The sequence below is a fragment of the Haemaphysalis longicornis genome, unplaced genomic scaffold, assembly GCF_048455015.1.
Source record: "Haemaphysalis longicornis isolate Haplotype H1 unplaced genomic scaffold, Haemaphysalis longicornis Haplotype H1 scaffold_1, whole genome shotgun sequence".
NCBI classification, from domain to species: Eukaryota; Metazoa; Arthropoda; class Arachnida; order Ixodida; family Ixodidae; genus Haemaphysalis; species Haemaphysalis longicornis.
The window spans coordinates 21234468-21250623 of record NW_027526203.1 but is presented as its reverse complement, the minus strand read 5'-3'; the positions used below and the strand labels follow the sequence as shown (position 1 = coordinate 21250623).

Genomic DNA, 16156 nt, shown 5'->3' with positions numbered 1-16156 from the left:
ATGTAAAACAGAGTTCTGTGTCACTCAGGGAATTTATCTAAAAGAGTCGGGGAAAACCTGGAAAACTCGGGGAATATGAAAATGTCAACTTTGTAGACACCCTGGTTTGTTTAATGCTAGGCAAATTATGGGGGGGGGAGGGGGGGTGAGGCACCCCAGCCTTTCACCTCCATGCAAATATACAACCACTACGGCTGCCCAGGGGCATGTGGTGTGCCGGGCAAATAACTGTCCTACATGATCGAGGTGATGCTTGTGCCCCTGTATTCCATCCACAATGCATGCCTGTTTGGCTCTCGATCATCCTTCGCACCAGTAGTTGGGGTTCATGCCCATTCTATAGGTCACTTGCACAATGTGGCATTGTTATCACAGGTAAGCGATGCCATCACACCTCAAGAATAGGTACAGCTTTACTACCTCACCTATCCTCATAGCAGCCTGACTTGAATGCCTTGAGCAGAGGAAAAAGTGTCAAACATCACCGCTGCACAGCTCAATAATTTTACTGCAAATAATAATTGAGCCACAGGCAGGCCATTTCACCACACGTTTCTTCTAATCTGAACATCAATTTCCATTCCCCAGGTTTATTTCTTATGCTCCTTTTCAAGGGGGGGAAGGGGGGGGGGTCTTTTGTTCACTCACTCGCAGTTCACATTTGTAGAGCTACTATATATTTCTTCCTTCAAAAAATTCCTCCGCTTGCTAGCCCGCATTGCATTTGTCAACCTTCTTTTCCAGCTTTTCATGTCTGCAATGTTTTCCTTTTGTATAAACTGCACCAACTAGCTCAAGTCTATGCCTTTATGTAGTCCATACTACATCAAAGCGTACACCTGGGCTAGTTGGTACCCATCATGGCAGAACCCTCCATAACAAGCTATAGGCAAGTGCCACTTTGCGAAGTACAAGTGGTAGAATAGTATGTGCCCCTTTACACCTGATTGTGATGGCACGTGATTAGGACAGGTGCACACCAGCTGCCCCGAACATAGGTTCTAGGGAAGTTATGGAACGTGCCAGTCTTCGTGTTGAAGTAATTAGCGCTGTAAGATGCAGCAATGAAAGCAAAAAAGCATACACAAATGGATGTAGCAGTAGAATTGTTGTTAGTAAGTATTGACAGGCCTGCAAAGCACGTAAGCAGAGTCATAGTGCACCGGTTACTTTATTTCAAGGACACGAGCAGCAGCAAGCCTCGTACTTGGCCATGCTATGATCGCCGCTCTCCGGCTGGGTGATGTCGGCATGGGAACGGTAAGTGATCACTTCGCCTGGGAGCAGCATGAGCTTCTCCTCGAGCGTGCGGCCCACCGCTATGTTCGCAACTTCGTGGCGTTTGTTGGTCGTCCAGACGGCGATCACATCATCCTCTGAGCGCACCTGGACCACGGCTCCGCATACGTCTGCGCTGTGCTCGCCGAACTTGTCGGTGACAAGGCACAGCAGGACCTGAAGCCAGGTGCTGTCTAAGTCCCTCCGGCCGCGCTCCACGGTGAAGATCCACTGGCCGCCGTTACGGTTCCGGGGGCCACCCATCGACGGCTCGATGCCGTAGCGGAACAGGGCGTAGGCGCAGCCCTGGTGCAGGTTGCTGGCCCGCTCGATGTGGTTGTGCAGGGTCCAGAAGTCCTCCAGGGTCTGGAACGAGGTCACCTCCATCAGGTTGTCCTCCCAGCTCCGGCGCTCGTCATTCCGGTGGAACCACAAGCTCCACCGGTACCCCAGATTGGACGACCCTTGCCCGACTACACTGGACACGCCCGGCTTTGCCGGGGCACCTGCTCCGGAAGTTGCACCTGATGCCCTGGGGTTATCCTTCGCTTCAGCCATTGCAATCTCATCCGGTTGCTTGTTCATGCCTTCTGCACCCAGGAGCTCGTGCCGCGCGACCTTTGTGGCTGCTGGTGCCTCCAGTTCTTTTGGAGGCTCGAGTGGCTGCTTCTCCCCCGCCTCTGCTCCTTCCTGCAGCATCGTGTGAGATCTGTGCTCGCTGTAAATTGGAAAAGAAGTCAGGAAAAAATTGTCGAACATTTCCGCAGTATCAATGGCAAAGGAAATGGTAAGGCAGTATACTTGGTGCATAAAGCTCCGCAAGGACTTCCACAAAGATACTTGGCACGTTTCACAACAGATCCACGAGTTACACTTGCTCCTACCCGGGAAAAGACGTGTGCCGGGTTCATAAAAATTCCAGCGCCACGGTGTGTGTGAAGGGATACATGGGCGCTTCTTTTTTAATTCCATCGGATTTTCTCACCCTCTAGGCTAGCACCCGCAGTTCCATACTGGAATACTGGCTTTGAGAATCATGTTAAGTCATTACATGTATCTTGATTGCTTCTGCTACATTAGGGCTATTGAGCAGCCCGTTGACTGGTTGAATGCAAAAGCCTGGTCTCTTGCGGATGAACCCGCCGCGGTGGCTTAGTGGCTAAGGCGTTGCGCTGCTGAGCACAAGGTCGCGGGTTCGATTCCCGGCCGCGGCGGCCGCTTTTCTGATGGAGGCGAAAAGCAAAAACGCCCGTGTGTTCGAGATTTCGGCGCACGTTAAAGATCCCCAGGTGGTCAAAATTAATCCGGAGCCCTCCACTACGGCGCGCCTCATCGCCTGCGTTGCGTCGGCGCGTTAAACCCTACAATCAATCAATCTTGCGGATGAATGTGGCACCGAAAAGGGCCATCAATGTGCCTATTAAGTGCGAATGCACTTCTTACGCTACCCTGAGTCACGCTTCTGCCGCCGTCCGTCTTCAGCCGCAGGTGTTATCTCGCGCGCGTCTCCTCGCCCTTAGCAACGGCGCGGAGCGGAGGGGAGAGCGTGCGTAGCAACGGCGCCATGACGTAGTACGCCACGTGACGTCGCGCGCTCTCGCCTCCTCTCTCCTTCCGCTCGCCGTGACGTCACGCGCTCTCGCCTCCTCTCCCCTTCGCTCGCCTGCCGTTTGCGCGCTCTCGCCTCCCTCTCCCCTTCGCTCGCCTGCCGTTTGCGCGTTCTCGCCTCCCTCTCCCCCTTCGCTCGCCTGCCGTTGCGCGTTCTCGCCTCCTCTCCCCTTTCACTCGCCTGCCATTGCGCGCTCTCGCCTTCTCTCCCGCTTCGTTCGCCTGCCGTCGCGCTGCGCGAGGGTTTAAAGGCGAGGCTGTCGCGGCCCGAACGTGATCACGCGGGGGTGTTAATGTAACTAACGGGCAAATGCCACCAAATTTCAACAAACTCCCCCTCATAGCATCACCCGTGCATTCGCACTTCCTCATGCTCCCCTTCGGGGAAGTGTGGGGGAATTTTTTTTGCACACAAGATAAAAACATGGTTTGCTGTTAATACAATTAAGCAGATCAATAAAAATGTTTGGAGAATATATACCTTCCTATCAATAATGAAAAACAGCACATCGCCATTTCACCGTTGCTGGAATGCTAACTGAACTAGCTACAGTGAGAAAACTCAATACCGTTGTTCTGATATTCCGCACCAACAGAATATTATTTGTATACGCTATTAATAGTCGAGCACCGTGAACCTACCGGTAAGTATACTTGGTTGCAGAATATTCCAACATACTTTCTACGTACTATTAGCACTATTAGGCTGTCAAGAGTCGGCTGCATTGAAGTTGTGAATGTTAACCCTCCGTGGCCTCCCAGAACACTCAGAGCACGCCCAACATGCCTCATGTGTAATGCAGTGGAAAATGGCAGTGGAAAAAATCTCCATATGAGTGTTTACTTTCGCTGGTCAACACAACTTCACTCGAAATGCTTTGTGCGAGAAGTTCGTGTTAGCGAAACATCCATCTGCACTCCAGATCCGCTTCCAATACCAAAACAACAAAATTTACAAACATGTATCGAGCGAAGAGCAATTTCTAGCTTACGTTCTATTTAAACTAAGCAAATACAGTACAGCAAATCACTGTAACTTATTAATTCCCCATGGGGATTTGCCAGGTGATGGCATGATACACACACAAATTTCTGGAGCAAATTTGAATACCGAAATCGTGGAATTTCTTTAACCTAAATTTTTGTGCACAATTTGAAGTCTGAAAGACGCATCATGCATTGGGCAAAACTTCTTTGCACCGTCCTCGGAAGTTCGCCACACAGCGTTTCTCGTCCTTGTCTCGTTCACGGTGCCAATCGTAGTTTGCACACTAACCATCACAGTGGCCACATGAGCTCATTACTCGCTTGAACAGTGACATCGGCTGGCTGCCTCTCGCTCCCTTTGCAGTCCAACCGGTGTCATCATTCCGTCACCGTCATTTGCATTCCTTCCCCTCCTTCCGCTTCGCACTAGCTGCACACTCCATTTTGCAGTGTGTACAAGCGCCCAGCAGAGACATGCCAAGAAGGCACACGAGCAGAGCATCAGCAAGGGACGGGTGGCGAGCTGCGCCTCGACTTGGCATCTGCCGTCTAACGTCGACCTTCTAACTGCAACTTTTCGTTCTCTGTTCTGTTGCTCTAGGAAAAATTTATGGGCAAAATTTTCCCCTACATATTCGACACAGACATACAGAGACAAATTCGACACAGACACTTAAGACTGCTTAAAAATGTGAAAGCCCCACAATGGCGCCAGGCCAGCGCCCCAACACACTCCTCCACGGTGCAATTCGCGTTGGTGAGATCTTGTGTCTCTTCGTGCCAGTCGTGGTGACACCGGCGAGGACGACGGTCCCTTTTCGCATTTGATGCATCACGCAAGGCTTTCACTTGAATAAGAAGGCTTGCAGAAATGTAGAAACTACGCCCCTCCCAATGATTCCTTGCGTCGACAGAGAGTACGAGATGGCAAGATACTCATATGGCTCCTAAAAACCAACTAAAACGAAGCCCATGTCATCTATAGGCTTGAATCCGATCCGCTAGGCACGCTGGGGCAGCGCGGCGCACTTACTTTCAAGATTTGTTTTAGTTACGTCAACACGGGTACAAGTAGTCGTGCAAGAGCCCTTTTCGCGAACATCCCTATTTGCGTTTGTAATGAGACCTCGAGTGCGAAAAAAAAAATTGGGGAAGCTTGCAGTAAGTCGCACAACGCTCGAACCATAGCGAAGCTGGAGGATGCCTTTCTATGTAAGCACTAAAGGGCATACCACTATTTGAAATTGTTTATTCACATGTTCCGTCGTCGCTTTTCACAGTGGTAGTAGTCATCGTCATATGCACCTATATATCGTCGTCTTCCTCATGCATGACTGGCGGGCCAGGTTCGTTTTGCCGGCAGGCTTTCACATTTCTCCTAAAGTGGAACGCGTTAACACGTGCTAGAACCGGCGGCAACTGTCTTGATCAAGGACACACATGAACTGTTTTCTCAGTACGTAAAATACGATCGACGACCGATATCAGTCGTCGATCAGTCGGTTTAGGGGAAGTGAAAAATCCCGAATATTCAAGCTCGAAATCGCACTGACATGTTATGAGAGAGTTGCGGCAAAACCACCGAAAAAACTGGCAGGCAGTTAATGAGCTTCATAATAGCTTAAAATAAGTTTTGTTCCGCTTGCCTTGCCACACGTACATTAAAATCAGGCAAACAGGCGGTTGCACACACGGGCAGCGCACGTACTTGCGCATTTGGAAATCTCAGCCGTTCCACGACACTTCCGAAGTAGAGGGTTTTGTCCGCGTAATAAGCAAATCCGAAATTAGCGCGGCGCCGCTGAAGCAAACCCAGGTGAAAATATATGACTCACGATGTCACCCGCGTTGGCGTCCGTAGTCCGCATCGCTCGCCCTACACTATATAAAGAAATAATACTTACCGGCGCCAGGTTTCGATCCTACGACTCTGCGGGCGGAACGCAAGGTGCACGTCGCTCTAACCACTGCGCCGCAAAGCTTTTTTTTTTTTCTTTATTGCCCAAGGCATAACACTTACAAAGAAATAAAGGAGAGGTCAACCAAGACGGTTGATTGTCTCAAACATCACTGCCATACTTTCAGCTGGCAGCTATTTGTGCACTTTCATTACAGTAAGTTCGTGCATTACTGACAGCAAGTCATCGTCACAACCTTGCTTAACGAAAACTTCGCGTAATCTACAAATATTTTCCACGAAATAGGAGCACACTGAACGTGCATCAACATCCGCATTCCTAACAGCCATGCGGCTCCTCCAGATTCCGTGCAGCCCCAGGAGAAAAAACAAGTCATACGGTACAGTTTCAGGCATGACAGATAAGTACCGAATGCCGTGGGATGTTAGAGGAAGGTCTTTTTTAAGAGTTCGTTGGAGGACGTCCCAAAAAAAGACGGCATCCCAACAATCCAAGAAAACGTGTTCTACACTTTCGGGCTTCTTGCACAAGAAGCAATCGCCACCCCATGGCAGATAAATATCCTTGCTTTGCATCCACGTTTTAACCGGTAGTGTTTCTGTGTGCAGCTTGTCGCCGCGGAACTAGCTCAATGGTAGAGCACCGCTCGCGCGCGCCACAAAGCCGACACAGAGTAGAAGGTTACGAACGCGCATTATATCCTTGACTCATTCAGCCGTCGGCCACAGGTGCGCCCTCTCCCCCGCATCCTCCTCGCCTTCTCTGCGCTCGCAACACCCTCTCTCGCCGCGTTCGGTTCGCGCGCAAGAACAGGTGGGGGCGCTCGCATCGCGCTCTCTCGCCGCGGTCGGTTCGCGCTTTAACCACATATGTCGTTCGTGCGCTCTCCGGTCGCTAACATCTGTGGCGTGATCGTGACGTCAACGTCACGCGTTCGTGTGGTGGCGCGATTTCGGCGCTATAACACTCTCTCGCGACGGGCATTGGATTGGATTCGATTGGTTTGGATTTGGATTGGATTAAAGTGGATTGTGTTGCGTCATAGCCGCGGCAGGGGGTTCACGGCACGTTTCACCATCGACTTCATCGACAATGTCTGCGCTGGAAGACAACAATTACAACAACAACAACCAATACGTAATCCATACGACTTGCAGGCGCGCACCCCGCGGAAATGCTCTGCATTTGATCGTGCCCCTCGCGAGGCGGATGTTTGCATAGTGCGTCGACGCGGGTGACGACTGTAGGGGAAACTTTTTTTCTAGCTGGATTATTGAACCAGAAATTTCTTCTAGAAATATTCTAGCTAGAAAAGGCAAATTTCTAGCTAGAAATTCAGTTTCTAGTTCATTTCTAGCTGGATTGAGATTTACTTCTAGCTAGTATTTGTGAGTCCAGCTAGAAGGAAAAAAACTGCAAGCTGGAAATAATCGTTTCTAGACAAAGAATTTTTCTTGTTAGAAAGTTGTCGATTCCATCTAGAATCTAAAGTCAGAAATGAAGCTGGAAATTATGATTTCTTGCTAGAAATGCTCTTTCCATTTCCACGGGGGAATGTACGCTATTCGCCGAACCTCCGCGGGGACAACGCGGTTGGCAACAAAAGACTTTTAGCAGTACGTATGCTCCGGCCGTTCCGTTCGTTACGTTGCTACCGGGTTTCCCGGGACCCGACTGCGCATGCGCGCGCACGTACCGGGTTCTTTCCGTGTAGTGAGACGGAAAACGTGTTTTAGCACTCCGTAGCGTCGTACCGTTCGTTCCGTGTGACGGCTGATTAGCCGAGTTGTTACAAAAATCCACGCGCTAAAAATACGTAAATAAACAACTGTTACGAATCGGCCAAACGCCGCCGTATTTTCCCGCATCAGCCACCACGTGGGAATCGACCACGTGCGCCCGCGTGTCGGTGAATCGTACTTTCGTGTCTCGACATGCCGGGTCAGGCACCTCGCTTTGCAACGCGCCTCCGGCGGCTGCCAGCGGCACGCCCAGGCATGCTTCATGACGTTCGCCACACCCTTCAGGCACCTGCGCGTCGGTGAGTCCCGCCTTGACCTCCCCAACTCAGACGTCTCGCTATCGGTGCGATCAAACCTTCGATAGCGCGGCCCCGGCACCTTTCAAGGACACTCTCTCCCCCCCCCCCCTCTCGGACGCCACGTGAGGCGAACCCATGAATGACTCACGAACTATGGACAGATTGTGTGTGTGTCTGTGATTTCGTGGCGTGTTACTCTTGGGGGCGTTTTTTGGGTATAAATAGAAGCAGCACAAACGCTGAAAATCATTCCTGTCGGAGCAGCGAATCCATGCGGTCGCTCTGCTCGTGTCCTGTATTATAACCTCGCCCGTCAGGGCATTGTATGTTTCTTTGGCTTCGGCTCACCTCTCGCTATGAAGTAAACAGTTACGTTATCCTACTGCTCTGGACTTCTTCACGGCTACAACAGCGGCTGGCCGCTCGCACCATACACGCTACCCATCGTATGTTGGAGGCCACGGAGAAAGGATCGGGTGCCCCCGCCCGGTCGCAACAACTGGTTGGCAGCGGTCGGATGACAACTTCGTGACACCTGGAGCCAGCGGTGCGAGACCCAACACCACGGACGTCAAGGCGGCTTCGGACTTCGCAGAATTCACGGCGGTCAAGGGTGAGTGCGGGACTTTTCTTCACTGAGTTTTACCAGGCTTCTGAGGATAGCTGGTAGGGCGTGTGTTTTTGTCGCGTGGGTTATTCGCGCAAAACATTTTTTGGAGCAGTGGGAAAGCAGTACTCTAGACCGGCCATGAATTTGAGAGCGTTGAAAAAACCGCAGTTGTTGGAGCTTGCAAAAGAGTTGCGCTTGGATGTTACGGACGCGCTGAGAAAGCCAGAGCTGATACAGGCTATACTCGCTGTTGGGGCTGACGATGACGAGCTGTCTGAGTGCATTGAGACGATCAATGACAGGGAGACCGCTAAACGTCAGGCTGCAGAGGCAGAGGCCGAGCGCCAGCGTGAGGAACGCGAGGAGAAGAAACAGGAACGAGAACGGGAGCGCCAGCATGAGCTGGAAATGAAACGTCTTGACATCGAGACATCTCAACCTAGACGTCAGAGCGGCAGCAGCGTGCAGTCTGCGGCTACTGAGCGACCTACGTTGCGAATGTGTGACCTAATGCGACCCTACGAGGTAGGAGAAGACATCGGCCTTTTTTTGGTCAAATTCGAGCGTACTTGTGAGAGGGCCCAGTTTAGCCGAGACTCATGGCCGCAAAAGCTACTTACGCTTTTGCCAGGTGAGGCATCCGACGTGATGGCCCGCTTGCCAAAGGAGGAGGCGGAGGACTACCAAAAAGTCAAGTCGAGCCTCCTGCGTAAGTACAGTGGCTCAAAGAGGCAGAACCTTTCGGAGAGCACGACAAAGTAGTTGAGTGCTTCGGTCTTGAGCAGTTTTACCGCCGACTACCGGAGAACCTGAGACTCTGGGTGCAAGATAGGCCAGGGGTAAAAACTGGATCAGGCAGCTCAGCTAGCTGACGAGTTCGTCGCACGTCGAGGTACGCAGGGGCCGAAAGACGGTCAAAAAGAGTTCAGGCCGAGGCCTGATAAGTCGGGGCCGAAAGGCAGAGCTTCCCAGGTAGACGGTGGAGCAAGGGAAGTGGTTGTCGTGGATAGAGAAACTGGCCACGATAAGGAACAGAGAGCAGCAGACGCTGAGGAGCAGCGCAGAAAGAAAGGTTTCGGAGCGCGCAGACAGGCTGCGTGTTACAACTGCGGCGAGACGGGACATTTCGCTGCCAGTTGTAAGAAGGGAAAACTAGTATTTCTTCCTCCATGGTGTAAGGCCCCTACGGTGAGTGGAGATGTTTCGTCGCCATGTTCAAAGTGCGCTATATCACGGGAGGCCTTGAAAACGGCTGTCGACCCGAACGCGCGCAGTTCGCGGGCAACTGAGCCGTCTTTTGAGACAGGGCAGCCTAGGTGTAGTGTAGTTCGGGCCGTGAGAAAGGAGAACGGAAACACGCTTCGGTCTTCGCGTGCCGAGGTTGTCGTTGAAAGCGCGAGGGACGACGAGGTAGTGACTTTTGGGACCTGCAAGGTGTCTAAAGAGCTCGTCGTGCCCGTTTCACTCCCAGCTGAAGCTGGGAACCGACCAGCCTAGAGGAGAGAACGCAAACGCGTTCCGGCGTTTGCTTGCCGAACGCGTTCGTAAAAAGGCGAGCAACGAGGAGGTAGCAAAGACTTCAGCGCGTAATTGTGGCGCGTGTTTCAGTGCGAGCAAAGCCGTGAGCTCGCATCGCGCCGAGGGAACGCCGCCTAGAAGCAGTGCGCGCATAACGTACGAACGGGGGAAAATCCCGCTCGATCCTCCGCGCGCTCGACCTTTGTCGAACAGGACGACCGGTGTCATTTCATGCGGTCACAGCAGCGTTGAGAGAACGGCTGCACCGAAAGGGAAAAACTCAGGGCATTGACGAGAGCTCAAATCGCAGCTCTCGGCGCGAGAAGTGGCCTGTAGACGCCTGACTTTCTCAAATTTCTTTGTTTTCCTGAAGCAGGTTTCGCCCTTTACGATTACGTTTTTTTTTTTTGTGTGTGTGTGCGACATTTTCAATCACGCGAAATATCACCTTTCAGGTTTGTGCACTTGTCTAAAGTACTGCTGGGCTAAAAATATAACTAGTGTAGTTAGTTATTAGCGTATTTTTTTTCGCAACTAAAAGCCTGGTAGATCTTCAGTGTGGATTTGTCTTCGCACTTGCCGGCGATGCGGTTGTGTCTTGCTGTGTTGTTCTGTTGCTTGCCTGACCAATCCAGAGACGTTCTTGGCGAGCCACTACTCGTCCAGTGATCGGCCCAGTGAAGCTCCAGCACGGTGTCGTACAGCCCCGGCCTGGAGTCGAGCGTCTGCTGAGCACTTCACTGCGAAAGCATCCCTCCGGACAACGGTTGCAGACCCTTATCCATCGGGATCTCGGACCCCCGGCGGAGAAGCTGTTACGAATCGGCCAAACGCCGCCGTATTTTCCCGCATCAGCCACCACGTAGGAATCGACCACGTGCGCCCGCGTGTCGGTGAATCGTACTTTCGTGTCTCGAGATGCCGGGTCAGTCACCTCGCTTTGCAACGCGCCTCCGGCGGCTGCCAGCGGCACGCCCGGCATGCTTCATGACGTTCGCCACACCCTTCAGGCACGTGCGCGTCGGTGAGTCCCGCCTTGACCTCCCCAACTCAGACGTTTCGCTATCGGCGCGATCAAACCTTCGATAGCGCGACCCCGGCACCTTTCAAGGACACTCTCCCCCCCCTCTCGGACGCCACGTGAGGCGAACCCATGAATGACTCACGAACTATGGACAGAGTGTGTGTGTGTGTGTCTGTGATTTCGTGGCGCGTTACTCTTGGGGGCGTTTTTTGGGCATAAATATAAGCAGCACAAACGTTGAAAATCATTCCTGTCGGAGCAGCGAATCCATGCGGTCGCTCTGCTCGTGTCCTGTATTGTAACCTCGCCCGTCAGGGCATTGTATGTTTCTTTGGCTCCGGCTCACCTCTCGCTATGAAGTAAACAGTTACGTTATCCTACTGCTCTTTCTTCACGGCTGCAACAGCGGCTGGCCGCTCGCACCATACACGCTACCCATCGTATGTTGGAGGCCACGGAGAAAGGATCGGGTGCCCCCGCCCGGTCGCAACACAACGCAGTTTCCCCTAAAGCATTGCAAATCTAAATCAAATCGCGCTCGGCCGGACGCATTGTGAGGCAGGGGCTGCAGTGACGGCGACGGCACCAGAGCGAGCGCAGGTGACGACATGGTCGCGCGCCGTTCACGTGGAGGAATGGCCTTGGCCTTGCCCGATTGAAGCGCTAGACACATGTACGATTGGTACACGCGATTCGTATGCGACTGACGACTGTCACCACGACTAGTCGTACCAGAGCAACGCAACCCGAGCAGAGCAGAGCAACGCAAGCCGGTTGCGGGCTCCGGATACGGTAACAGACGCAGGCCGCGTACGGAACAAATGGCGCATGCGCAGTCGGGTCCCGGTAAACCGCACGCTCAAACGGTTCCTGTCCACGTCATCTTACCGTTTTCACACGATAACTCGCGCAAGAAGTTCAGCCATCAAGCTGGCGACTGCGCCTACGTGCGCCACGCAGCATGCCAACGCCGTGCACAACGCTGATCCCAGAGGTTAAGGCGAAGACCTCTAGCGCACGCCGAACACGGATGCATTCGCCACATCTCAAGCGCACAGAGGGGAGCTTAAATATCGCGAGTTCGCAGCCAACCTCGCTTCCGCTGACTAAATTTACGCCCAAACCAAGCATCGAAGAAGCGCCGCACCTCGAAGTGACGCGGCGTGAATTCATTCGCCCCCTTATCCATTCTTTGCACGCATGGAGGGGAGCAGCCTTCATGGAGGCGGGACGCGTTTCTTTTTCGCGAACCTATCGCGCTCAAACGCCGTCGCCTGGTAACTATTAACAGCGGAGCCGTAAGTTCGCCGTTGCAAGGAAAAAAAATACCAAGAAATGCCGAACGCTCGTTTGCGCGTGGCCAGCGGCCACCGACGGGCATCCCCGGTACGCGCAGTGACTGGCCAAAATTGCAAGGAGCGAGAAAACGTCGAGCGCTCGTGAGCACGCGTGCCTCACGGCGACCGCCGAGTCCTCGGCAAGCGCAGTGGCTTTAAAGAAAACAAAACAAAAAAAAACGGGCCATCTTCACTAAAGGGAAACGCGGGGAGGGGCGAAACATGCAATGCATGTGTATTCAAAGATTGCCTAAGTTCGCAGTGTCTAGAGTGCCGTCCGACGGCGCTGCAAGCGCATGCTCCCGTACCGTCCGGCCGTCCGGGCAGTCCTGCACTTGAGCGGCGGAGCTTTCAGCACACGGCCAGCACCGCGCCTTGGAGCTTCAATCGTCTTAAGATACCTACACGAAAGAAAAGAAGTTTCTTACGACGCACTAGCCAGCTCAAGATCGGACGCAATAACGAAGTCGAAAATAACGAACTCAAGCAGACACTTTTCTACATCTATCGCAGGAAAAAATACAAATGTTTGCTTTCACACTACAACCTGTATCCTAGACCGCAAAGTTCGCTTCTTTTCACAGACGCAGAAGTTCTGGCACCTTCGAACTCCACGTTGAAACTCTATGGGTGTTTACTACTCGCCGATAGAGGTAGTCAGCCTGCTGTCCCGCTATGCATCCAACTATATGACTTGCTTTGACAAGTCAAAGTAGTTTCTGCGCACTGATGAGGCCCACGCTGTTTGTCGATTGGTACATGTGTACGCTGAAGCCACTGACTAAAGAGCACGGGACACTGCTTGCCGGCCCACGCGCCCGCCTTGGCGGGCCGGGCCAAATTTGACCGGGCGAAGCCTCGCCGCCGTTTGACAATGCGAATGTAAACCTTTCGTTACCGGCTACGTCAGGGGACTCTGCAGCCGTGAATAACTATCCGGTTTTGCGATGTGATCGCGCGACAAGGGACGAAAAGCGAAGGCCGCGTGCTAATTAAGTCGCCAAATTGCACCCTGGTTTCGGCTCGCTTGCTCACAGGGATACATTAACACAACGGTTTAATAAGCACTCGCGAGCGTCCGATGTTGAGCTGGCTAATGCGTCATAACGAACTTCTTTTCTTTCGTGCTGGCCGGCCGTGTGCTGAGAGCTCTGTACAGGAGCCGCTCAAGTGCCGGACTGGCCGGACGGCACGTGTACGGTAGCATCAGAGCCTAGCATACGCTTGCAGCGCCGTCGGACGGCACTGCAAGGCCCAGCTAAATAGAGTTCCTGTATATAGCTCCCGCTGCGGGAGCTATAAGAGGAACTCTGCAGCTAAAGAGCCGTCGGACGGCACTCTAGACACTGCCTTGTACAATAATAATAATAATAATAATAACCTTTATTTGCGGAATACTTGGCCCCTGGGTGGGGCACGCAAGGCTAGACAGAAAGGCTGAGGCCCGTACGCTAGTGCGTCTGCTAGCCTGCCACCCAGGGCAGGTGATGCCGAAGCAAATGTCTCTCTCTCTCTCTCTCTCTCTCTCTCTCTCTCTCTCTCTCTCTCTCTCTCTCTCTCTCTCTCTCTCTCTCTCTCTCTCTCTCTCTCTCTCTCTCTCTCTCTCTCTCTCTCTCTCTCTCTCTCTCTCTCTACACACACACACACACACAACACAACAATGGCGCCGTGTGGCACGTTTCTCTTTGCCACACGGCGCGCTGATATACGCGAACATGATACAAACACGGAGAAGTGAAATTCGAAACGGAAAGCTGCAAATTTTAAAGTTAAAGCGAGTACGGAGCGACGCAAGAAAGAAAGCGCGAGCGAAAAACGAGCGTCCCAGTGAGTTCTTTTAGTACGCGTTTTTGCCCGCGGAGGTTAACGTTCTAGTGCGAGGCGTTGGAAACAAGTGTCTCGGTATTATAGTACCGTACGTGGTCGCATGAGAATAAGACGACGACATGAGACGCCGACAGCCCGAGCCCCTAAGGTGCTTCGCCCCTTGAAGGAGCCATGAAGACAAAATACAAGTCGGGTTTATTAGAAAGACTGCTTAGTCCCGATAACAATTATACCAATATCATCGCAATCTTCGAAAAAATAACGGAGATATTAAAGAAAACGTGTGAAGCAGTCGCGACCCCCTAGCCAATTTCCCGCAACTTTTCTATAACGTCACGGAACCTTGTTTGTGCGATTGGCGGCCGCCTAACTGACCTATCACGAAGACACATGACTGGACGTCTAATGGGGCCTCTAGTTCCATTTGGCCGCATCACTTGAACGCTAACGTGCAGTTAACGCACTGAAAATTATGTTTTATTTTTGGCCCGTATGACGTCATTCTTGCTCATAACACGTCACTGTGGCGCAAAATTTGAAAGTTTTTAAATACTTCTTGCTTTTTTTTTTGTTAAAAAACATCTTTTGTGGCTGTAATGGAGCTGAGTAAGATACTGAATCCTAGTTCTTTCAAATTCAACGAAATTGTATTTTCTCTTCATGACTCCTTAAAAAAAAGAGAACAATCACAAGGGCTGACTTGCAACTGAATTTTTATTTTTTGGCATGTCACATATTAACGCTGACAGCCAAAAAAAATCACGCCATATCCACGGAATGAATGATGATAAGTGGGGCGAAGCTCGAGAGGGGGAGATCATCGGTAACCGTAACTCTCCCGTGAAAGTTCGCCCATTACATCATTAAGAAAGACGTAAGACTGTGTGCGTACATTGTACAAATCAACTTTTATTTTCGGAGTCAATGCTCCCAGGTCCAGACCTGGTGAAAGACCCCGCGCCATCGAGGACTACCCCGCACCTCTACCACAATTTGTCACGTTGGATGGGACACAACGGTAAAGAAAGAACTTTTATTTAGGGCGAACTTGTGCCCGAACAAGACGAGAGGAAACGAGAAAAGGTCCTTGCGTCTCGTTCGATCTCCGAGAACGACTGCCTGCGTTCGTGGCGTGATCTCTTCCGTGATCTCCCCCTCGCAGTGCACGTGCGCTCGCGCCTCCGTTGGCGAACACAGACAAGCTCGCGCTCCCGGTGCCGAGTTTGCGCTGCCGGTTGCAGCCAGTTCTTGCGCGTGCAACGCGGCCCACTTTGCGACATCTCGGAAAGCATGCGGTGGTCACGTACCACGAGACAAGAGATGGACAGACCCATGACTTAAGGAGCTTCGCCCCTAAAAAAAAAAAACTACGCGCTCGCCGTAATCGAGGCAACACTTGCTCGGACCGAGAAATACACGTCATAGCGTACGGGCCTCGCTCGTTCTTCCTCATGTCGTCGTGCGCATGAGTTCAGCCAGCTTGGGAAAGGTCACCGCACCCACCGTATTCACTAGAAGCCATTAGGATCAAGAAGCCGTTACATCGAATACGCCGCCGTCTCCTTTGTTTATGACAACGAGTACAAGCACCACATTATGTAAATAAACATGACACTGAAACTATGTGTCCGCGTGAATGCTCACAACAACTCTGCCATTCAAGTCTTGCGCGCAAGTGCAAGCTTCCCTGGATTGTTTTCGCCTGTTCTGCGATGGCCTCTACACGCGACAGCACGAATAACGAGAACGAGCAACAGTTCTCACCTTCGGCGTGCAAAGAAGAACTGCCAGATCCGGGACCCCGCTGTGAAGGAACGCGAGTCGCTGACGCTACTGCGAGCTGGGCTTGAAAGGTGGCGCAACGGTATTCCCGGCGCTTCGTAGCGGGCGACGCTTGGACCAATCGCGTTATGGGAAGCGTCCGCTGCCCATTGGCTGCGGTACCGGTCGGCAGCACTGCATTAGCACGAGACCACAAAATGAATCTCGGGCCGCTTTTGTTTTCTT

The 16156-nt window shown here is 52.2% G+C and overlaps 1 pseudogene across 1 annotated transcript; it reads right to left on the bottom strand.

Annotated features, from left to right (window-relative positions):
• Window positions 1–1176: 1176 nt before the first annotated feature.
• On the bottom strand, window positions 1177–16099 carry LOC144157750 (eukaryotic translation initiation factor 4E-1A pseudogene; annotated as a pseudogene). The gene is made up of 2 exons (XR_013319859.1): window positions 15914–16099; window positions 1177–1996 (listed from the first exon to the last, which is right to left on the bottom strand). The product of XR_013319859.1 is annotated as a eukaryotic translation initiation factor 4E-1A pseudogene (transcript).
• Window positions 16100–16156: the final 57 nt, after the last annotated feature.